The 25,043-nt window shown below is 38.9% G+C and overlaps 1 pseudogene across 1 annotated transcript; it reads right to left on the bottom strand.

Annotated features, from left to right (window-relative positions):
* Window positions 1–1,331: 1,331 nt before the first annotated feature.
* On the bottom strand, window positions 1,332–25,031 carry LOC145502480 (uncharacterized; annotated as a pseudogene). Its single transcript, XR_014051338.1, has 27 exons — window positions 24,942–25,031; window positions 22,981–23,374; window positions 22,105–22,502; window positions 20,292–20,417; window positions 19,313–19,718; window positions 17,664–18,058; window positions 16,957–17,082; window positions 16,273–16,696; window positions 15,314–15,711; window positions 14,519–14,647; window positions 14,050–14,223; window positions 13,413–13,598; window positions 13,080–13,262; window positions 12,407–12,658; window positions 11,907–12,101; window positions 11,451–11,636; window positions 10,889–11,080; window positions 10,292–10,540; window positions 9,945–10,124; window positions 8,445–8,648; window positions 7,017–7,256; window positions 5,264–5,500; window positions 4,864–5,061; window positions 3,886–4,368; window positions 3,302–3,460; window positions 2,559–2,691; window positions 1,332–1,772 (listed from the first exon to the last, which is right to left on the bottom strand). The product of XR_014051338.1 is annotated as an uncharacterized LOC145502480 (transcript).
* Window positions 25,032–25,043: the final 12 nt, after the last annotated feature.

The following is a 25,043-nucleotide window of genomic DNA, read 5'->3' as shown; positions in this document are numbered from 1 at the left end:
TCGAGCCCTGGCCGGGGACATTGTGTTGTGTCCTTGGGCAAGACACTTTACTCTCACACTGCCTCTCTCCACCCAGGTGTATAAATGGGTACCGGCGAACTTAATGCCGGGGGTAACCCTGCGATGGACTAGCGTCCCATCCAGGGGGGAGTAGAAATACTCCTAGTCGCTTCATGCTACAGAAACGGGATAAGCTCCGGCCTGATGGGCCACTTGGCTCGTATGCAGACTTTACCTTACCTTTTACTTCTGGCGGCCAAAAACTTCCAGAAATTCTTTGAGCGAATATGGCACCAGTTTACATCTGGAGTCATTTACCTTGAATGTACCCAGATAGCTCAAAAGGTTAGCAACAAAACATCTGTTCCCGGACGTTGTTAAATTTTTCATCAATTTTGAAAATAAACGGCTTTTTGTACTATTGCCCGGTCTCCCAATAAAAGTAAATTCCTAATTTATGCTTTTGTTTTAAAAAAAGCTCTCAACAAGTCCGGGCACGGATATAAAGTACGTACTATTCTTAACATTATAAAGATAATGCCAGCTTCCTAGATGCTGTAAAAAGTGGTGCCATTTCTCTAAAAAGAAATTTGAGCTAAAGATAGTCCCGACAGGTCACGTGACCTAATTTGCATATATCATCCAGCTAAATATGACAAGATTTGCAAGCCTATTAGTCTGAAAACGTTTTAGGTTAATGTGGTTAAAGCCTGAGAAGATAGACCACCCCCCCCCTAATTTTTGGGTGCAATAAGGAAAGAGCCATGCCTTAATTGTCTAGAAATCGATAAAAAATTACCAAAAGAGAAGCGATCAAGTATTTTTCTACCATTAACCTACATGCTAAAACGACTAATTAAAATATTCCCTGTCTATATGTCTGGATTTATGGAAAACGAGTCAAAATTGGGGGAAAGCCAGCTATAGTCCCCTACAAGGAGGGTTGGGGCAGACAGCCTAGGTCCCTGGCAAACAGCTGATACCAAACCGGGCCACAGAGTGGGGCAGTTTTTACGGTAGAACTTCTCATTTACTTTGCAGGACAGCCTGGGCCGCCACGCTGTGTAGGCTCAGGGACCAGCAGCCAGGCAGCCACACACAAACAAGGTGGATGAGTAGGCTGTTTGGTGACAGACTGCTTGAGATTAATTGATATCAAAAGCCTGTGTATTTTCTTGAAAAAGAGGTAGGATCGTTGTGCTGAAATTGACACGGATATGTATATAATAGACCATGTAATTATTTCAATAATTACAGTAATCATAGTAATTATTTTTGTCATGTAAAAGCACCTAGTTAGCATCAGAACAACTTGTTTTACACAACAAAAGCAGTGAGGTCTGTATCAAAACAAGGTCAACTCTAGCCTCGCTGCAATACAAAGGCCAGCTCACTGAGCAGACAACTGTAAAATGGTCGATTCGTGTTTTTGCCTACTACAATGGTGCATGTGATTGTTCTGATATAAATCACTCAATATGTTAGAGGCAAAGTGCAGAAAACCACCCTTTTATGGAATCTACACCTCTGACTGATTAAAATTAAGTCTTCTGAAATCATTTCCAGCTGCATCTTGTGCATCATCTTGCGAAAGGTAATTCACACTGTCAAAACAAAGACCGCGCTTCTGAAATTCACAGATTTCTATAGAAAATGGATCCTTCGTTTGAATAGTTTCAGTAACAGCATATGTTGGATTGCTGCGTCCCATATCGTCATCCACTGGGTACGGGTAAGTACGTCTTTCGTTTCGTGACATTGTTTTGCCAGCACTATAGAAATAAAATAATTAAAATTATCAAAAACTGGATCATTAGATAATGCAATTCGAGAGATTTCATTGGCTTAGCCATCATGGGTTATGAGCCATTATACCATGCTCTACCAAAATGGTAAGTGCACGAGTGATTTTTGGTAATGTTATTGTTATTCTAGTCTAGTCTGCTATTTTTTAGTGGCGTTTTTAATTAAACAATTATTCTACTTGCGCTTGTTGGATATGAGATGATTATAGCCAACTCGACGCTCCGCGCCTGGTTGGCTATCTAGCATCTCATATTCAACGCGCTCGTGTAAAAAATTGTTTAAATCCTGAAAAAAAAAAGTTAATTTAATCACTATAATGTGCATATAGCGTATAAATGTAAATTGATAAAGATGAGGATGGTTAACTTATTAAATGGATCGATTCTAAAGAGGCTACGAGTGGTGTCACTATTTCATGTCAAGATTTAGTTTGTTTTTTGAGATTTGCATTATTATTGTGTGGGTGACCCATAAACCCGAATCATAAGCATCACTGCAGTTGGAAAATTACTCCTACTCTTATGCAAAGTTATATACCGTAAAAACATAGGAATTAAGCAGGTTAAGACAATTTATTGATTTGGGGCACTGGAACGTTTTCAACTCATTCTGTTTAAAATGAAGCTGATCCATCTAGATCCAACACCAACTGATCGAAGGAAATTGTCCACAAAATAGATAGATGGATAGACATATTTTTTAACTTAACGCTTTCGTGAAGTACATTTTTATTTAGTAATGAAAGAACTTACACACAGTGTTTCTGCACACAAAAGATGGTGAGACCAATCAGTCCAATAAATACGCAGATTCCTATTGCAATGATTGAATATAGAATTGGCTTGGATAAACCTTGTTCTTCAAGGTTGGAAGGGCTGGGAATTTCTGAAAGGAAATGTCAACATGTCAACAAAAATAATTAAATGGCGACAGATTATGGGATTCTTCCGCGGCGAGCAAACTTACACTTCATCGCCCAACTCAAGACTTGACAGGCCTGCTAGTGCTAACCTCTTATTGTCATGCAGCAATATGACGCAATTTAACAATTTCACGTCGTTTTTTCATGCGTCTGTCCTGTTATTGATCTTGAATTTCGTCATAACATTGTCAAAGTAGCTCTGGATCCACGAGGCGATAGCCAAGTGGATCCGGAGACTACTTTGACAAAGTTATGACGAAATTCATTGTCAATAAAAGGACAGACGCATTAAAAACTGACATCAATTTGTTTTTTACGATAACAAGTTGTCGAACTATCCACTCTCGTTTGTAGACGCATCGCATGAATTATAAATCCATGTGTCTGTCCGCTTATTGACAATAAAAATTAGCCAATAAACGCGCGAGAATTTCTGTAGTTATCGTAAAAAAATTATTGGTTTCATATCTTAAAATCATGCGATCACGTTTTCCTTGCATTTGAAATTGCCTCTAGCCAAGAGATGTGTTGTTTAACAGAATAAAACAAGTTAAAGCTTCATTTTCAAGTAACCTTGACAATTTTCGTGCCACTTTGATGCCGTTTGTCCAAATGTAGTTGTACCGGATGGACAGGATAAACATGACGTCTGGGCCTCTTGATCTTGGTATTCATCCACTGCGCATGCCTGGCAACCAGTGGTGTTAAAGAAATACCCAAGCGGACAGTTCACTAATACAAAGAGTAGAATAAACAAAACAAAGTAGTGTCAGCATCTGTGTTCTAATTACTATTAGTAGAATTCTACTTGTATACTAATGCAAATGCTGCAAAACGAAGGCAAGAAATTTGCTAAGTTGTTAATTAACTATCAATTAGCTATTAATAAGCTATTAAACTGCGAGCAAGGTAAGTGCACCGTATATTCTTATCTTGCCTTTCAAGACGGTACCTACAATATTTAATTTTTCTGATTTTTGTAAAGTCAGGTGACCTATTTTCTTAAAAAAATATATGTACACTAGTTAGTGAACAGTTTAACTTGGACAGTATTAAAAGACAGACTATTTGTTAGACAGGTTAGAGTTCTCCCTAGATGTAATAGAACATTTAAAACCAAAAATGAAGACCGTCAAAAGCAAAAGGAAACTTCTTACCGCATCTTGTCCCTCTTTGGACTTGTCCTTCACTACAAACAAGACTGGTAAGCCGAAACACTGGCGGCTTTGATAAATCATATACTATAATAACTCCGCTGATATCCAGAGTCAGGTCTGTTTCGTTCAATGCCTCGAGCAGGTTATTTGATATTTGTTGACTGGTCTGGTTGAGGTCAAATAAGGGGGCGTTGCTTGGTAACGGAACTTTTAAAGAGAAATGCACAGTTAGGGGAATTTTAAACGCTTGCTTGCCATCAGCTGCCTTTCTTCGCCGGCGTGCCTCAGTTTGGTTTCCGCATTCAACCCTCACGTTGTCGATGGTGCACTTCCCATTGCAGCCTCCAGCCATACCAAACGGCGAGTTGCTGAAAAGGTCTATAAAGTTGCCGGCGATGACTTCGTTCACGCTCTCTCCGCCGCACTTGTCAACTAAATAATGTACATCTCCATTTACCACGGCTTCTTTGGGCATGTGAGTCTCTGCAATATTAAGATATTTACCTCTTAATAACGGAGAGCAATAGCCTCTCTGGGAAATATTGGCCCGAGGTCTGTGCTAAAACGAGCAAGGGCCAGTATTTCACTTAACGGCTCGAGCAAGCTAGGTAAGTAGCTTATTATATGGCACTTGGGCTAGTGGCAAATTTTGATTTGTCCGGCTTTCGAAAACAAACAAACAAAAACAAAAAAACAAAAAAAATATATAACCGTTTCCATGGAAACAGTCCGTATGGCTGAATCCAGACCAATAAATAACAAATCGAAACACTCGGATTCAAGACTATCTTGTCATAAAATAAACATATAAATAATGATATTTTTATTAAACCATTATAGTACGCAAGGTACGAAATTATACCTTAAAACTGGTACAAATTGAACGAAGATAATGTGCTAAAAAATGGGAGGAAAATGCCGCACATCATATTAGGTTTGTTTAGAATAACACGTTTAGAACATAGCACCTTCTCTTACTTGAGCAGTCGGGAAGACTGGGCGTTCCTTTCCCTGCATTTATCCAGGCTCCCTTAGGACTACACACATACAGTGCTTCTGGTTGATCCACGAACCCAAAACCTTCATTGCAGTGTACGGTGCAAAACATGCCCTTTAGCCACGTCTCACATGCCTTAGCTCCATTCAAAGGTGGTTGTAAATCCGGACAGGTGTAATCTTTTACAAAGGTAAAGATAAATGAAAACTAGTTACTCGATTTACTAAAATTTAATTTTTGATTAAGCGCCCGCGCAAGCCTTGCATTTTTTGCCAGGTATTTCCCAAGGGTTTGTTATTTATTTATTTTTTTTTTTTGTCTTTTCGTCTTTTGTCTTTTTGTCTTTAACAAAATAACGTTCAATAACTTATATGTATCTACCGGTTACAATGACTTGGAAATGGCACTTGGCAGTATTTCCTGCTATATCTGATGCAGTATAAGTTACGTTGTGCTCTCCCCATGTGAAGTCGCTTCCATTTTGTCTGCTTGTTGTAAATAAGTGAACGCCAACATTATCTGTGACAGTGACTCCTGGCAAAAACATCTTTGTCAGCTTCGTTGAAGACGTCTTGCGGATGTCATCGGGACAGTTTGCAATCTTAGGCGGTTCAAGATCTGTTTGTGAACATAATAATGATATAAATGATGTTGATGATGATGATGATGATAATGATGATGATAATTAACGTTAGTTATAATTATTGTGGGTACAACATAACCTTAGCAACTGAGAAACCAGTGGCCCTCATATAAATAGTTTCAGAATAAAAAGATGAACTATTGAAAATCGATAACATAGAAAGATTCTCAAATATAAAACGGTAATATATAAAAAAAATTATAAATAAATAAAATATGAGACACATTAAAATTTTAAAAAAGCAAAGCATTAGAGCAAGTCTAACAATTAAAACAAGACATTGAAAACTTTACATGATAAAATATTAAATGGTCCAGGGCTTTAAAAATGTCCATAAAATGTTTTAAATGATGTTTTGAAAATGGGTTATTAATATGGCAGCCAGAAATCATAATTGGTCTGGTCTAATGGCGTTGGCAAGGCCCATTTGAAATTACGAGCACCATCTCTTAATGAATTTACGGCCTGTGGTCTAATTACTAATTAATGGTACCAGCAACAAATTTTGAGATGAAGAAGTGCTACAAACAGTAGAGGAGGAAGTCTTTAAAGCGCGCCTAGCTAATTGTTGCGTGGATGTCGGAGCGTCCAATCACAGGTATATAGTTACAAAAGGTTGTAACTGGATACGCACCTGTTATTGAGCATCTTCGCGATCGCACGCCAACTGAATGACAGTCAGGTGCGTGGAGAGCCAACTAAAACCGAGAATTTTGTTATATAGACGATTTAGGTGGCCTAACAACAGTTTGCGGCTGTTTTGAGAACTTATAAATTGATGCACCAATACTATCACTCTTAATCAGTTCATTCTACAGTAAGAAATCTCAAACAGAATACCGATTCATTGGTAAAAAAAGGTTTGCACATCTTTTCGCGTAAATGGTTACAATAGCAACAGCTTAGCCTGGTAGAAACAGCCCTTATATTCGCTTAAAGTGCTTACAATTTAGAAGCAAGCTCAATGACCCGCATTTTTGTTATTTAATTGAAATCAGGACGTTGATAAGATAATGCAATTTACAAAGTTATTCAGCTGAGATGCTAAGAGTCATCCTTAATTTTCTAGAAAATTTAAAGAAGAAAGCGGGAACAATTATTAAGTGAGTTGAGAAGATAAGAATTGTTGACGTTATGAACAATTTCTGTAAAGAGTAGCGAGGAAATTTTTTGATTTTTCTATATAACACTTGGGATTCTGTAAAAAGAACCTCGTATAAATAAAATATATTCAGCTCTTAATCGCTTTACGCCTTGTAAATGGGTGACATCAAGAGACACATAAAAGTGGGGGCTGCATAGCTTTCTCTGCCTTTTTTTTTTTTTTTTTTTTTTTTTTTTTGAGAACTTGAACGGAAAGTTGGAAATCGAAACTCTAATCCAATCTTGTGGATTCCTGCTATTAGAGCTGAAATGGGTAAAGCAACAGCTCCAAAAGATGAGCACGTTTAGAATTGGAATTCGATGACTTTAAGATAAAACATATCCTACCTCTGACATAAATAGAAAATGTACAGCTTCCAATGAGCCCAGCTGAATCCGTCGCTATGTATGTGATGTGCTTATTGCCAACATCCAACTTTTGGGGCGGAAGCAAACCACTGAGGCTTACGGACTCGTTAGAGTTGTCGGTGGGGTTTGGTACTTGCCACGTCGCGCTTGCAAATGGTTGTCCAGTTTCTGTGGGAATCTCCACATCGTGTGGGCATTGAATACTGGGAGGTTGAACATCTGTTAAGTGGTAGTTTGGAAAGATTATTGGAAACTAATCTCTCTTGGCGGAGAGGATGATTCCAGAAGTGAATTAGTTATGTGTAAATCTATTAGATGAACTTGTTCTGTATGATTGGGGGTTTTGTTGGGAGCCGATATCACTCACTCCTGTAGAAGCTTGATACAAGGGGAGTCAAATACGCTCTGGAGAAAATCAATAGGCTCCAAATATAATCAGTAATGGCAGTGAGTTCATTACGCAAGGTGAACTAAAGCTAACGAAAGGTTTTGCGGCCAATAAGATAACTGATAAGACGCCTGATAATGCTATAGAGTTCCCCAATGTGCAAACGAAATGGACTGTGTTCGTTAAGCACCGAACTTGTAATGTGTGCTGCGAGGAGCAAAGTAGATAAGGAGTATATTGATTACGTCAGTGGATGTACATGGAGAGGACCAAGAAGAAGAACACTTAGCATAATAGGTGGTTTGCAGGAGAATTAAAGGTCACCACGAAGGTTAGCTGTACTGAATGACAACTCAGATAGCAGTATAACGAAGTCTAATTAAATGGATACCAAAGAACAGCAGAAATATCATTGCACGATTAGAAATAAAATACGTTTTAAGCAGAAGATAAGTGTCTATACAGCATGAAATTTAAGGATTCGTGTGGTAAATCTGGTGAGGGACAGTATGTACCAAGCACAATAAGTACGGCCGATGATATCAATGTTAAATTATGGATCAGCAACGTGAGCATGCTCTAAGTGGATCTCTATCTTGTTGTATTTGGAGGGACTATCTATCTCAGTGTGCTTTAGAGCTAGTCCTGCTTTGTCTGCAAAACATGGAAGATAAGGAAAACGAATGACTTTGAGGACACTAGGTTGCATGGAAATCAGAAATTGGATGGTCAAGAGATAAAATGAAGGCAATTTTGTGTAGAAAAGGTCGAGAGGAAGAGAAAGACTAGAGAATAGTGGAGCTGAAGAATCAACAGGAAAAACAAAAACAAACAAATAAACAAACAAACAAATAAAACAAAAACAAAAACAAAAAACAACCAGGTTGGTCAGAGATGGTCTTGTGCACCTGCTACCGCGGAGAAACACAAAACAGCTAAATAACGAAAATGATTAAGTTCAATTTCTCTGGTTTATCAGGTAAATACACCACGTACAAAAATACATCTAGATTAGATACCTCTACATATTATCTTGGTAGTATCTGCACTCCAAAACCCACTTTCGAGGCAGGATACGTTTTGTGCACCTTCCAGTCGGTGACCAACGGAAACATTGCACATAGAGAAGCAATCTGTTCCATAATTTACACCAGAGATCGAAGTGCATGGATAAGGAAATATCACTCCATCTGTTGGCGCTGTAATTGTCGGACACCTAACAACTGGAAGAAAGCAAACACGAACTATGAACCATTTTGAAAGATAACTGGGACTCTTGTACATAACGTTGGAATAAGGAAAAGTTGCTTTGTTTCTTAATAAAGCTCAATGAGTTTAAGTTTGATAGCTAGCGGCACGTGTTTCGCTTTCTTTCCTTTCAGTGCTTGATAAAGGAGCAAAGCACGGTCAAGGATATCTTACTTGTATATGTTTAAAGTAACAGCATAGAAACGCTAAGTGCATTCCTCGAGAGAGAGCGGGCCAATTTGTCGTTTATTTTTAATTTGCACCACAGTGCAAATTAACGCGTGAACTTTTGTGATTTTCGCAGTCATATAATAAATGAGTAATCGTATGAAGGTTCGAGCAATTCAGGATTTACACAACTCGTGATATTTGTAAATTCTTTCACAGTACACTCCCCTAAAGGTTTGTGTAAGTTTGAGAGAATTTTCAAATATCAGTCGTTGCGGAAGTCTTTAATTGCACTTGCACTCATACGATTACCTATACTTATTACACTGTAGGCTCTCAGTTTCCATAGAATCTGTTGGCTTAAGACAATTCTAGATACTGGTCACTTGTTAAGCGCGGTCGCACAGCTACAAAGATGATTTCGTTTCGATCACATTCCCTTTTACGAAATGCAGAAATAAAGTGGATAATGCAGAAGCGGAAAACACCAAAAAATCCACGGAAAAAGTCGTAATAGGTAGAATAAATAAAGGGGATAATTTTCACGAACAGCTGAACAGAAACGTTTTAGCATGAAGTGGACATTCAGCCTTCAAACTAAATTGATTTCACTAACAGTGAATGAAACTTATGTTTGTTCAATATGTATTAACACAATTACTAAGTTCGATTTTTCGCGATATCCAGACTTATCAAGGTCACTGCAAATATTATCAGCCTCAGCCGATAACACTTACACTTGGTTATTCTGGAAATAACGGAAAACGACATCCAGTAATCGTTCGAGCGACTCTTGTATCTTCGCATACGTCAACACGGTTCTCATATACAATCGTATCTTTTTGGTACGCTTCGGCGGTATGTCAGTTGAGATTAGTGAGGCCATGGTTCAGGCTATCGGGAAACTAATTGAGCCTGATTTGCCGAAGCGATCCAAAAATATACAATTAGGTATTATGCATGGAAGCAACAAGTTACTGAATGTCGCGAGCAATCAATTCCAGTGTGATGCTGTCCTATAATGATATAACAGTGCTGCACGAAATTTCCGTTTTGCGTCACAAAGTATGCAAATCAAAAAGACGTGGGTAGCAGTCACTTACTGTTACATAGGGTTGTGTCGCCTGACCATGTTCCATCTGCTCTACACGAGCGCTGTCGAGACCCAGCCATTTGGTATCCTTTATCACAAGAGAAGGAAGCCAGGGAACCAAATAAAAATCCACACGAAAGAGAAGTTATGGCCCCGTGTATTGGTGCTTGAAGAATAGTACAAGACTTTCCTGTGAATCAGAAAAGTTCAGTTCTGTCTTTAGAGAAAAGCCGCATCTTTAAAATAAAACTATGGATATGATATAATCAGAAGTGATTTAAGTCTTGCAAACATTTCTCTCTTTAGTATATATCTATTTATCATGGTATTTTCCTCATGACAGGAGGATTGACTTACTTGCTACCTGAACTATAAACGTGCAGTTAGCTTGGTTTCCACTGCTGTCTATCGCAGAATAAAGTACACTGTACAGACCGATACTAAGGTTGGCAGGAGAACGAATGGTAGGGTAGCTGATAGACACGTGACCAGAATTGTCAGTAGCCACTGGTTCATTCCACGTAATTAAACCGCTGGACGAACATTCAGCAGCATAGAACACCATATTGTTAGGACAGGTGTCATTAAATGAAGGAGGAGCAGTATCTACAAACGATGAAAAAGACAGCCTTTTAAAGCAAGCAGTTTGCTGGGAGACAAACACCATGAATAAACAAATTGTTAAAGCTTCTACATTTTGAAATAAAATCAAAACGAAACAAAAGAAATAGAATTGAGAATACCGAAGACTACGCATTAAGAGTTGATGACCAGTACACCAGTGATTATAAGGGAAAATGATGGTTAAGTTCTAACAAGGCAGAAGTAGATCAGTACTTCCTCTAAATGATTGCCAAGACGTTCATCGTATTAATATTCTGATAATAAGAAATGCAGGTAGAAGGAAAGAAAATAAGCAAACAGTCTACATTAGGTTGAACTAAGTCACTTTACCTCTGCAACGTGTTACGTTTGACCCAGTCCACTGTCCGTTAGTATCACACATTCTTACAGAAGATCCCTTGAGAACGTATCCGAGTCTTTCACAAGTATATTGACATGTCTGGCTATAATTACTGCCAACTAGGCAGGAAGGTGGAGAAATGACACCAAGCGCTGGAGGAGTGAGTGCGCCACAACTGATTACTAAATAAACGGACAAAGAAATAAAAATCTTCTGACGCGTTAATGCTAAGGTAATGTTTGTGTTAAGACTGTTCCTGAGATTAAGAACTTTAAACTTGATGTAATACACTCTTCAAGCCTGTGTTTTTCCCGACATACTTCCAATATTCTGCAAAGAAGCAGCTGTTTCTGGTTTAATCTTCCTTTCATTTGTCTTGTTGCTCTACTATGAAACCATCAGTCGTAATCGGCAAAGGCCCACAGAAAGGTTTAACCATGAAATGGAGCAGGTATATTCCTACCAAAGTGAGTCATTGTGCCTGGTGTTTTTACAGCTTTCAAAACTGCATAACTAACAGCCTTTGATGGTAAAGGTTGTATTTTTACTTACCTTGACAAGAAGGCATGTCTCCACTCCAAGTCCCATTTTCTAGGCACCGCCTAGCCGGCGAACCAACCAGAGTGTAGCCAACATTGCATGTAAAACTGCAATGAGTATTATAAGTTTCTGATCCGATGTGAGTACAGCCGGTCTTAACTCCATTAGATGGAGAAGGCAGAGAAGTACATGTTATAGCTACAGATAAACGAAAAGATCAGTTGCTAAATATGCATTGTTTAGACCACACAAAATGCAAGTTCCTGAGTCCAGCACATCAACTATTGAGCCAAACTTGTCAATTAAAATTAAACAAACAAATATTACAAGGATACCCTGTTGTTTCATCATGGTTGTTGTTTCAGCTTGATGACTGCCAATACATTTTAGCTCGATTGAGCATGATTCCGAGCGTAAAGATAAAAGGGATCGCTTGATTATATGAAAGCTGTCATCTGTATAACTTACCTTGACATATAGGCAGCGGGTTATCCCATGATCCAGGGGGTCTGTTGCCAGGGGCAACACAGGTGACTGTTGACGAGCCATTCAAACGATAACCAATCATGCAAGAAAACTTGCATTGTACCCCAAAATGACTACCGCAGCTGCTCATGCGCAGTGGACTTCCTTGGTCTACCATCAGCGATGCGCAATTGATAACTGTTGACATTAAAATGATGACCACTTAATTGATGGTTAGCATTTAAATAGAACTGTATTGCCCGTCGGAAAAGAGCAAACTGTTAAAATAATGTATTAACATCACGAACAAACTTAAGACGAGGCAGCCACAAATATTAAAAACAGTGTTTTTTGGTGCAGAGATGGGGGGGTGGGGGAGATGGTGAGATGCAACGCCACGTTTTGTAAGCTATATCCTATATAACAATTTGCTATTACAGATATGCTGAAACAAATGTTACCAAGAGTAAATATATGAAACTTCGTGTATGTTTAATCCGCACCTTTTACTTTACCAGTGAAGCTACAAGTTGCTTTGTTCTTTGATTGGTCCTCTGCAGTGTATATGATCACGTGAGTTCCCTGACTGAGTCTTTGTGGCGGTTGGTAATTCGGCGTCACCCTAGGCATGATTCCTGAATTATCAGTGGCAACTGGTTCTGTCCAGTTTACTTCTGCTGAAAACATGTCACGTTCTGCATATACCAGCAATGGACTTGCTGGGCACTTGATGCCAAATGTTGGAGGAAGCATATCTGAAATATGAAAGAACACAACATTAAACAATCGGTTTAGTATCACAGCAAGTACTTAAATTGATGTAGCTACCAGTACTTCAATTGATGTAGTGAAGTCCTGAAATAACTTCCAACTCACTATATGTTATATGCCACGGGATCTTTTTAGCAAGGCCGCTCTTTCAGTTGACTCTCACATAGCTAGCATTATACCGTTTCCGTTTTTTTGTTTGTTTGTTTGTTTGTTTGTTTGTTTGTTTTTTGGTTATTCGGATGAAACCTTCCAAGGAGTTCTTCGATGGTGTTCGTTATCAGTAGCTTTGAATATTGAGTTGCACTAAGTTGTTGATAAAACCCTAGCGTGTTGCAGTTCAGATGGAAGTTACTGAGTAGTATTTTAGACGGTGTATGGTGCATTAAAACGAATACTGCCTGGTACCTGTAAAGTTGATCGCGTTTCCACTCCATTGTCCAGACTGTAAGCACGTCCTAGTAACATTCCCGTAAGGGCTGCCATATCCACTTTGGCAGCCGAAGACACAGTTTGATCCGTACGTATTGCCACAGGACACAGTCAGCAGAATGGCTCTTGCAGGGATGCTCAAAGGCGCACAGGTGACAGCTTTGATTATAACGTACGAATTTGTTTTATTAATACTAGTACATGATAAAAACATGATATTAATGGCATGCAATGATGTAATGTCAAGCGTTTAGATCTTTTGAGAAAAAAAAAATAGTGCAAGCTTAATCTGGTTATAAATATTTTTACCTTGGCAAACGAACTCTTGGCCACTCCAGGTTCCATTTTCAAGACATTTTCTTGATGAGGAGCCGACTGCATTATATCCAGGATGGCAGACAAAGAGGCAGGTTGTATTGTAATACTCCACTGCTGTCCCTGTGCAATTTTGCCTGATGCCATTGGACGGTGCTGGTAAAGCTGGACATGTAACAGCTGAAAGCCATAGCACGAATATTTTGGTCGTTGGTGCTTATTAGCAGTAGTCTAATTGACTATACGTAAGGCTACGTTGCTTGCAATTAAAGCATGCTTCAATAAAATTGTAATATTAACACTCACGATGCGATATACATGTTTAGGTACTTCTTGTTATGTAACATCTACTCAATATAGATATAGTCTCCGATATACGTAGCTTGCCAAGAATCGTGTGAAAAAAAGAATATTTTTCTAGCTTTAAACAAAACTAGTCGAGAAGCGGGCTTTCACCCTTTTCTCAAATTAATGTAACGAGAGGAGTTTCGTAAAAGCAACAACAACAAAAACAACAACAAAAGAAAACAACGGGGAAAGATATGGCGCACATATATCTTGCTCATTCGCATAATCGAGTTTTTCTCATTTATTTCTTGTATTTTTTATCAAGGGACAATAGCACACTCACCATTACACTGAGTCTGAGTGCCGGTCCATGTCCCATCGCTGTTGCATGTCCGTGCTGGTGACCCATTCAGGATGTATCCTCTTTCACAGGACAAGTGACAAGTTTTTCCTGGCAAATTGGAACAAGGCTCTAGACTGCCGTGGAGTGGTGCCGAAAGCTGTGGGCAGCGGTTCACTATTTCACAAAATTAAAACATTGAATTCATGCTCCACTCAACACCACTGCGTAACTAGTATGTACTACCCTAGAACATGTACTCAAGGAAAATGCTTTTTAGAGATTTTTAGCCGATCTTGGCAGAGAACTGTGCGTTAGTCAAGATGTTCTACTTTTGGTCTTACTATACAGTGGTTGAAAGTGAAAACTTATGGCCCATGAAACTCAACATCCATTCTTGGTTTGAATCTGCTTAATAAAGTTGCACGCAGGAATATTCGAGCATCATTTGACAGTCAGCATGGAGTAGTACCTCCTTCACAAGTGAGGGCGTCATCAGACTTCAGCAGTATTCCTTCTGGACAGAAGCATTGATGTCCTTGTGGATTTGGAAGACAGATGTGACTGCAGTGTCCATTAAGTTGAGAACAGCTGGTTGACCCTATGAGATAAGAGAGAGCTACCTTGTTATTTTTTTGTCTTGGCTTTGCGTTTAAAAAATGCATATATTTCACGACGAACTTAACGCGTGACTAAAGCGGGACTTGCCCTTTTTCCTTTTAATTCTATGGTCCCTATGTTTTTTTCTTTTTTCTTTCAAAGTTCAAAAGGAAGACGCGAGTAAAGACGGAATGTCTTCCACACTCTCCTCCAAATGTATCGCTTAACTCTAGAACGTGGAAGATATAAGATTGTTAGAACCGTAAATACAGATTGAAACAGACATTGAAGCCTGAAACGTACACTGGACAAAAAAATTCACGACTGGGTAAGAAGAGTTGCGAGGCAGTACGTACACACAACACGCTGTAGTAGCAATGAAAGTCGCGTATAATTACAGTAGGTTATTACTTAGGCACTTTTGTTTTAGTTTCATAAGTTTGAAATGAGCGTGAGGACTTAACCTAAAGAGAGACTTGGTAGATAACACTTCCAAAACGTTTCTCGTATTTTGTTCATCTAATAAATGAACAAACAATTTAACAAAACATACTTTGTGAACTGTCAATGGGCACCAACTCACTTCGTTCTACCTGTACAGTTCAGCGCTTGACCCCCGGGAGGACACCCAGGGAATGTACATTTTATCAAATCGATGCTGGCTTACCGTTAAAGATTTTTGTCTTATCATAAATATGCAATTCCATTGGCCTTCCCATTCCCTGAACCAATACTTCACTGAGAGAGGAGGTCATATTGTATTTGTGGACACTTTGGTTGTTCCAGTCAGACCAGTACAGAACGTTGTCAGTTAGGGCCAGTCCAAACGGATGCAGGTTATCAGCTGATAAATCAAGTATGAGCACTCGGTTGTTTCCCTGGAAGTCAACTCTTTCTATTTGATCAAGGCTAGCATCACACCAATACAACAGTCTGTTTTCGAAATCCAGGGCTAGTGAATTTACCCACACAAGTCCGGAGCTAACGAGAACTGTCCTGGCGGAACCGTCCATGTTGGCTTGTTCAATTTTTGGTGATGATCCCCAGTCACTCCAGTACATCTTTCTAAATAACAAATTTTTCATAAATAAACAGGATACTGGATTTGTATTTTGATTTTTTTTCCCTGGGATTTTAATGACTTTGTAGTGATTTCTGTCTAAACGACTTCGCGCATTATGACGTTAATTAAGAAAATCTGCGAAAAGATTAACATGATAAAGGTCCAAAAGACTTAAGAAAATAAGTGACAAAATCGATTATTTAATTAACTTAGAAGGATAAAATTTGACATTTTGATAATTAAAACAACTCGAATATGATTGGTTGGGTAGTCCTTTTTTTTTTGCAAACGACTTAACAAACACCGTCATGATATGTGAGTTGAAGAAAGTTTACAGAGAGAAACTACCTGGAGGAAAGATGTTATATAACTAGTTGCGTATGTATTTTACGAGTGGTTTATCTTCCAGCCTGAACAACCTCGTGTCTCTATAATAACGTTCAACATACTTATCCCAAATGCTGCAGCTTTTGCACCAGATTACGCAGTGAGCTCATTTTAGATGATAGTCAATATAACATGGACTAAAAGCAATCAGTTAGAACTCTGCATCTCCGAATTACCTCTCTACCAGATGAAGGATTAAAGCTCTTGGCTTGTCAATGTTTGATGTGATAAGGCTCTTTCTGAATGACCCATCTAATCGCGCTACTTCAACTTTACTTGTCCCTGCATCAGTCCAGTAAATATTTCTTCCCTCATAATCCAATGCCAGCCCATCAGGTGTCTCCACATTATTATGCGCAATGATTTCCACCGAAAACCCGTTGGGGAAGGCCCTAGCCACCAGTTTTAAGGTAACATCTGTCCAATAAATCTTTCCTTCCACTGGATCGTAATCAACTGCCACCGGTCTTGAGATGTTTGTGTTGATTTCGAGGGGAAGGCAAGGATTTTCCTCTACCGCGAGAGGAACCATGTAAATTTCTCCGGAATCGGCTTCAGCGAAGATCATAAATTTTTCAGAGCCTCTCTTATAAAACAAACCTTGGAGTTAATGGGGGAAAAACAAAGCCAAAAAAAAAAAAAAAAAAAAAAGAAAAGAAAAAAGGTGTGATCAGTAAAGAAATCATGGAATATCTGTCGCATTAGATAGTCTAGGATGTTTCAGAATGTGTCCATAAGAAAACCAAGCAGAAAAAATACAGGTGGTGACGCAGCTCAAATCATCGATTTCGCTCAAACTTAGCACAAATGTAGGGGAACACAAAAAGTAACTCATTGCGGAAACACTTGAGCATCCTTACCATAATCACAGTTTTTCCCATCCGGCTTGAGTGCAATACCCGTTGGACATGCGCACTGAAATCCCCCTGGCTTTAGAAGACACAAATAGCTGCATAAACCATTGTCTTGAGAACAATTATGGGGTCCTAATGACATAGAAATTAAGCGATGCAATAGTCAACGTTCAATATCTCAGTCTTCTAACAAGACTTCAAGGTCCCAGAGAACCAAAAAAAAAAAACCCTTTAAACTCCCCTTTTTACCAGAGGAGATCTGAATGCAATGAAGAAGTGGAAAATTTAGAGCTTAGTCTTGAGAGCCTCGGACTTATGTTACAATTGCAATGTCTTTGACGCTGATCTATTAGAGTCTGCGTCTCTGAACGTAAAGCAACATACCAGATAGATATGTTCATCCGCGATGGTAGAAAAATTCAGAAATGTATTATCTGTGTAACTTTCGATTCAGAAAAAAACAACAACAACAACAACAACAACAACAACAACAAAAACAGACAGAACAAGAAACAGGTGGATTTTTGGATCCTTTGTATTTTGTCATTTGCTTTTCTAACTTTCCTGATGTCAGGTAATTATAAAAGCTAAAAAAAGTTTTACACTAGTGCATAGCAACTCTTAAATGACATTAGCAAAAAGAAAGCAATCATTTTAGGTTCATATACTATGTACTGTTAATAGTTTAAAGACTAAGCAATCCAATAATTAACCTGAAAATATTAGGGAAGGATCAAACACGTGAATGTCGGTCGGCAGTTGCAGGCCAGTTACCATCACATCCTGATTTCCACTGGCTAAATTGAAGCTTGAAACGCTCAAGATATTCCAATCGGTCCACTACAGCATGCTGTTGTACACAACTAGGCCAAAAGGATGGATGTTGTTCCCAGATGACAATATAAGCTGTCGATTTCCTCCAGTAAGGTCTGATGTCTCAATTTTGTTTAGTTTGGCATCAGCCCAGAAGAGACGGTTTGTCGTTTGGTCGATAGTAAGTCCATTTGGCCAAACAAGGTTTCCAGTTACAATGGCTAGTCTCGCTGAACCATCCATCCCCGCCATCTCGATCTTTGGACTGGCGCCCCAATCTGTCCAGTACATCGTGCTGAAAGCGTCAAAGAGTACGGAAACATTTTGTGATTGAACACGGAATAAGGCAAGAACACAAGGGGCGCGCAGCAATACAAGAGGTTAATACATCCATCGATATCCGAGTTGAATGAATGCCTAAGTATGAAAAGCTTTTCCTCCTTGGACAAATTATCGATCGGCTGATGGCTGATTTTAAATATTGAAGTAGTGGTATCATTCAATTAGGGTGAAAAAATAGATCTAACCGAATTCGCAAAAACATGCCCGCATTGACTCAGAGACAGTTCCAGCGGCCAGAAGTCCTCTGACAACCCCCCTGGCTAGGAGATTGGCCCCACACGCATGCACGTGGCATGGACCACTCTAGCAGAGTGCCATGTCAACACAGAAGCCTCAAAAAAGGTCAAACAACTGAGTAAAATACCCAGAAACACAGTCAATTACAATCTTATTTAACACTGAAAACCCAAATTCTAGCTAGTTGGGGGTGTCAGTACAAGACACCCTCCCCCGCCTGCTTTTGACAGCTGGTCCCCAGCAAGCCCCCAGCAGATAGACCAGTCATTGGGCCATGTGCCCAGCCTGGCCTTGACGGAGCCCTCCCTGGTTTAAGGTCGCTGTGTGCTTAGCCTGGATTCGGGCTTCGCCCGAATCAAGGCGAAAACCTAGCAGGAAAGTTTTTTTTTTTGAATTCGCTAAGATTATTCTGTCTGGGAGTGGTTACGAGCTGAAAGAAAAAAAAACGTATATACATACATACATACATACATACATACATACATACATACATACATACATACATACATACATAGAAAGTTAAAAAATTGTGAGGACGGACAACTTCTGACGTAAAATAGATTAAAAAATTTAGTAAAAAACGTTTCGGTCAGAGACCTTCATTTATTACAATTTTTGAATAAAAACGAGCTTTAAATAAGATTAAGGTGCTAGTGGTTACGTAATTACAAGTGACAATTAATAAAAGTACAAAATCACGTGAAAGAGCAAAAAGTGGTGTTAATTAACAAAGACCAAAAAACAAAATCAACTAAACTAAATCGAGGTTCTATTTTAGTAACCAATTTCGCTTCAAATAATACAGTATCTGCACTATTATGAGCAAATGCTATTAGCTATGTTATCTTGAAAAGAATGCTGGGACGAATATTTATCGTATGTCACGCCGGCTGATTTCACCTCACAGAAAGAACAATGCTGAAAGAATTACTTTACGACCTTCCAATTTTACGGCATCCGATTAACTTACCCATTTCTCTCATCCAGAATTATCGCTCTTGGCTTATCAAGTCCATCTTTGATGAGCAGTTTCCTGCTTGTTCCATGAAGCCGAGCCACTTCAATCCTATTGGTCCCTGTATCAGTCCAGTAAATATTTCTTGCCACGTGGTCAATGGCTAAGCCTTCAGGACTCTTCACGTTACAGCGAAACAAAATTTTCACAGCAGTTGCATTGAAAAAAGCGCTAATTATGAGACCTTCTGCTATGTCTGACCAGTACACACGTTCTTCAACGGGGTCAAAGTCCAAAGCTATTGGGCGTTGATTTCCAAGATGACGAAACAAAATTTGTACCACAAAGTAGTTAACATCCAGTGAAATAATATTCGTCGATTTGGCGTCGGCGTCAGCAAAAATGATAAACTTCTTCACTTCTACGATAAGAATTACAAGAAGTAAATGAAAACACATACCTTGATTTGACGGCTTGACTTTTTTCTCTCGGTGATGTAGAAATACTTATTGTACAGCTCCTGACAGGGTCAAAATCTCTAATATATTCTTCTCCTTTTTCGTCAAAGGAGTCATTAGAGCAAACTTATTTTTGGATCTCAAGAGGAAGAGTGAAGACTATGGGTTTGAGGCGACCTTTAACAAAGAAGTATTTAAAACTACACTTGGCGGGTTGAGGACAGTACAACATGAATAAACGTCTGGTTTAAAAAAAAATGTTGAAAATTTCGCTTAACTTATATAGAAGCTCATACTAAATTTGTTACACGGGTATAATATAGTTAAAGATAATTCAGGAGTTACGTTTCTGTATAAAAAAAGTCGACCTTGTTCCCGGCTTGGCAACGAAAAGCAATTGTTTCCATTTGAACTGAATTAATGTGCGAGTTGCGATCTAATTTGCGGTTTTTTAGACTGGGTAGCATGGAGTAAAATCGCTAACTATATTCTTCGTCGTCAGACGCAATGCTTCCACTTTTTTTCAGTAGACTTACTGTCTTCGCAGGTCTTGTTATCTTGCTTTACTGCCAAACCAGTAGGACAAATGCATTCATAACCAGATTTTGTTGCGACACAAAAATGGCTGCATCCACCATTGTTAACAGCACAAGGACTTGAAGCTTCAAAGAAACACAATGTAAAAGAAAGTTTGTCACATAATGTACGTAAACGAGCATAATGGCGCGCAGTAATACCGGCTTCCTCATGGCGTGAGCACTAATAAACTTAGTGAGCACAACAGTGTACATGGTAAAATGACATTATTAGGCACGAAAGTGAATTAAGACCTAGACACAAGCATAGCAATTGACGAAATTGCTGATGAACCAAAGCAGACCAAAGGCAGCACCACCAAAGCAGAACCATCGGCGCCAGCGCTTTTAACTAAAACAAGAGAGAGAAGATACTCGATCCCGCTTATAATGTACACCTACAAGAACACACATGATATACTCCTGAACTAGAACACATAGAATCTAGAAACAATGTAAAAAGTTTACGTATGTATTTATCTTTCTATATTATTATGAGGATGATAATAAGTGAAGTTGCGTTGTACAGGTGAAAAAAAAAAAAAAAAGAAAAAAAAAAAGCCTTTCGCTGAAGACAACACGGTTGCGACCACCTCTCGTAAGCGACAACCTCTCCTCGGCGACCAGTTTTTCAAAACACCAAAAGTTTTTAAGTCAAATCATTCTATTTGGGACTTCTGAACTTGTCAGCGACCACCTGTTATAAGCGACCGCGGCCACTTTTATAGCTAGAAGTTTGAATTTTCTTTTGTTTTTACCTCCCGTCAGAGACGGCTTGACAGTTAATAAAGCGAAAATTGGATAATAAGGGGTTGTAACATTGCCGCAATCTTGAGTAGTGCAAGAGCAGGAAACTCCTCAATGGGAAGTACCGGATGATTTCTCGAAATTGGCTCGTCCCATGAATAAAGCATTCAAAAATTTAAAGAAAAAATGCACATGCACTGTACCCTATCAGTCTTAAAAGAGACGACCTTAAATGTCTTAAAAGAGACGACCTTAAATGTCTTAAAATTATCATACTGCTAATGAGGCAAAATTTCGATTCAATATGGTTTAAGCTCTCGTAAGCGAGTTACCCTGGCGCTTTTGCATACACCTTCCATCAATCAATCAATCAATCAATCAATCAATCAATCATGATCAATCAATCAATCAATCAATCAATCAGTCAATTAATCAATCAATCAGTTAATCGATCAGTCAATCAATCAATATATACAACCAACCAGCCAACCAACCAAACAAACAATCCATCCATCCATCCATCCATTCATAGATAGATAGATAGATAGATAGATAGATAGAAAACTTGATATTCATCGATCGATCGATCATTTAATCAATTAATCAATCAATCAATCAATCAATCAAACAGTCATTCAAAAAATCAATCAATCGACCCAATCAACGAATCAGTGAAATAGTCAATCAGTCAGTCAGTCAGTCATTCAGGCAGACAGGCAGGCAGGCAGGCAGTTTATCAATCACTTCAAAATAATCGACCCAATCAACAAATCAGTGAATTAGTCAGTCCGTCAGTCAGTCAGTCAGTCAGTCAGTCTGGCAGTCAGTCTGGCAGTCAGTCTGGCAGGCAGGCCGTTTATCGATCACTTCAATATAATCGATCCAATCAACGAATCACTGAATTAGTCAGTCAGTCCGTCAGTCTGTCAGTCAGTCAGTCAGGTGGTCAGGCAGGCAGACAGACAGTTTATCAATCACTGCAAAATAGACGAGCTCTTTTCATGACATGAAATTTCCTTTTAAATACCAGCTGGTTGTCGTGAGCTGTCGTACGGTACGATGCCCATAGGCTGCCCATCATTGATGCTATAACTTCGAAGCACTTCCCCAGTCGAGGCGTCCAGTTGGTGAAACTCGTCATACGTATTCCAATCCGTGAAAAATAAGAAAGGGGGAATTAATGCAACTGCAAACGGATGTAAGCCACTCTGTTGAAAAAGTAATTTTCTGTCGTTGCCATTGTAATCGACCGATTCGACCTTGTCAGTTCCCGCATCCACCCAAAATATTCGTTTGTTTCCTTTGTCGAGGTCAATACCATTAGGCCAGGAAAGATCTGTTGTTACAATGGCGAGCCTTTGATTTCCAGTTAGTGAAGCTCTTTCAATCTTAGGGTTAACTCCCCAGTCAGTCCAGATCATTAACCTCAATGAAAGAATCAATCAATCAATCAATCAATCAATCAATCAATTAATTGCATGTCAGCAAAAGATTCCCTAAATATAACTCACACCTCCAATTGTCCTGAATGATACGAGAACAGCGAAGGAACACAAATTTCACTCCGTATCAATATGTCCAGAGAAGTTGAACCAATAATCATGATCCTACATATGCAATTCGTTATTGCTTAACGAAGGAAAGAATTGTAAAACATAGATAATCCAGGTAAAGCAACGTGTTGTATTTTTTTCCCCTAAAATCAGTAAATAACCATATCTTTTATAACCCTATTACATCTAAGGTAAAGGAAATCACGCCCTTGTATAAATTTAGGATATTCGAGTTACCGATTCTTAAGTGATTGAGCGGAGTGACATAAGTTTGTTAGTTCGAGAAAAATCTTAGCTTCTGTAACCAGAAATAAATTCTAAAAAGATACATTAATAACAATAATGCATACCCATTATCGAGGTCCAGAGCTATTGCTCTGGGTTCCTCCAGTTCCGAGGAAACGAGGCTGCGTTGGTTATTGCCATTAAGATCTGATATCGATATTTTGTCATTTGTCGTATCAGTCCAGTACAGCTGTGATGTCCTCCAATCTACCGCCAGTCCATCACAAACTCCAATGCCAGTGACAATTGTCGTCGTGCTTGCTACGTCAATGTGGAAGCGTTTGATGTTTTGTTCTGTTACATCACTCCAAAATATGTAACCCAAGCTAAAATGGACATCTATGGCAACAGCTCTGGTTAGACCCGAGATAATAGAATGAGCAGCTGCAGTTGTGTAGTTAATGGCAACAATGTCCGATGTGTTTGTCACCAGTAAACAAGGTGGACTGCATAACGTGGCTAAGAACAGGGAGAGAGAAGAAAAAGGAACGGAACAAACGTTATCATATAAGTGGAGAGAGATGGACTTAGGTTAGTAAGTACGCGGCACTTATGTTTTGACACGTTGACTGTGGGTCTCAGTAAATTCCAAACACACGTTAAGGAATCGATCTTAGGCGATCAAAGAAGTTTCAGAACGTTAAAAACTGCTAAGAACTGTTACGTGAATTGCAGTCCTAGCTCAGATGAACCTCTGAACTACTAAGCCACTGATTCTGTCTGTTGACGTCGTCACTGTCCGGAAAAGTGGCCAGTGTTCGTTGATTGGGTCAAGTTTGACACATTTACACAATTATTTATGTGTGATTTTGAGCGACTTCCAATTCCCGGCTTAATTTGAAATCCACCGAATAGACTTCAAGTTCCGCAATATTATGCAGTAAACAGGAGAATGAACGCTTTTACTCTTAGTTTTCCTTCAAATCTTTGCCTTTTTTCAGTTTAACTACAGATGAAGTATCGATATGTAAAGTCAGACAGTTTTAGTAGCAGCGTTGTTTACTTCGACATGCACGAATTTTCCTTATCAATTTTTTTGCTCTGTCATCAACATTCTCGACGCTTTTGTGCAGCCAGATTATTTTTCAAACTTGTTGTAACGGTCACCGTCACGTATACCGTCGCATGCCCGTATCTTTCTTGGTCAAGCTTGTATATGTTCAAGCCATGAAAGTATAAGAAAATTCGGTAACGTCGATTTTAATCGCATGCACTTCATTGAGCAGTGCACTTGATCGAAAACGTTTTGTACAATGCACCCTGTAAGTATTCGCTTAGACGTTTTGCGATGATTTCGTTTTCTAAAGCCAGTATTGTCAGTTTGGGTGTCTGGGTGTTTCATTATTTGTCAACGACTTGAACGGATGCAGACCAGTTCATCCCTTTAGAATTCGATTGAGCAATTCTTGGAAAAATAAAGAAAAACAAGAACAGAAAAAGTTGAGATGCTCGAAAAACTAGGATCGGTACCTTTAAATTCGAAAAAAATGGTATTTTCTTGAGCAAAGTTTAGTCAACGGATTAAATTAAGCGATTGTTGCCGACAACAACGTCACTTTGAGAGGTATGTAGCTTCATCGATCATTTGTTACGATTGAAAATAAATTCGCAGTTTAAAGGAATCTGATTTCGCGCCACTAGAATATTGTGAATACACGATAGCATTCACAATATTCCCAATATTCTAGTGGCACGAAATCAGTTTCCTTTAACTAAGGGTAATCAATCAAATGCAAGATAAACGTGCCACCAATTTTTAACAAATCAGCCCTGTGTTTCGAATCTACTGACAGATATGCAACGGGTAATATAAATTAACAGGTCAAAGTGAGTAAAAAGTATTCATTATTCCCATACGAATTTCCGCACTAATAAAGGGACAAAGACCCAACAAATATCTCAAGGAGGAATATTACTGGGTTATGTTGGTCTTTCTTATTTCAGACAATTAGGTGACGTGGTTCCTAGTTGTACTACTTATTCATATTTTAATTTAAGTAATAGTTTAAGTAATAATTTAACTTACCCCGGTATACTTGTGCACTTTTCTGTGGCGTTAACATGGACAGCGTACATATCCACAAGATAGCATTCATGATCTTCTAGAGACGTTCCTGTGCCAACAATG

The sequence above is a fragment of the Orbicella franksi genome, chromosome 11 (genome assembly GCF_964199315.1).
Source record: "Orbicella franksi chromosome 11, jaOrbFran1.1, whole genome shotgun sequence".
Taxonomy (NCBI): Eukaryota; Metazoa; Cnidaria; class Anthozoa; order Scleractinia; family Merulinidae; genus Orbicella; species Orbicella franksi.
The sequence above is the reverse complement of the archived record's forward strand: the minus strand, read 5'-3'. Positions and strand labels throughout refer to the sequence as shown.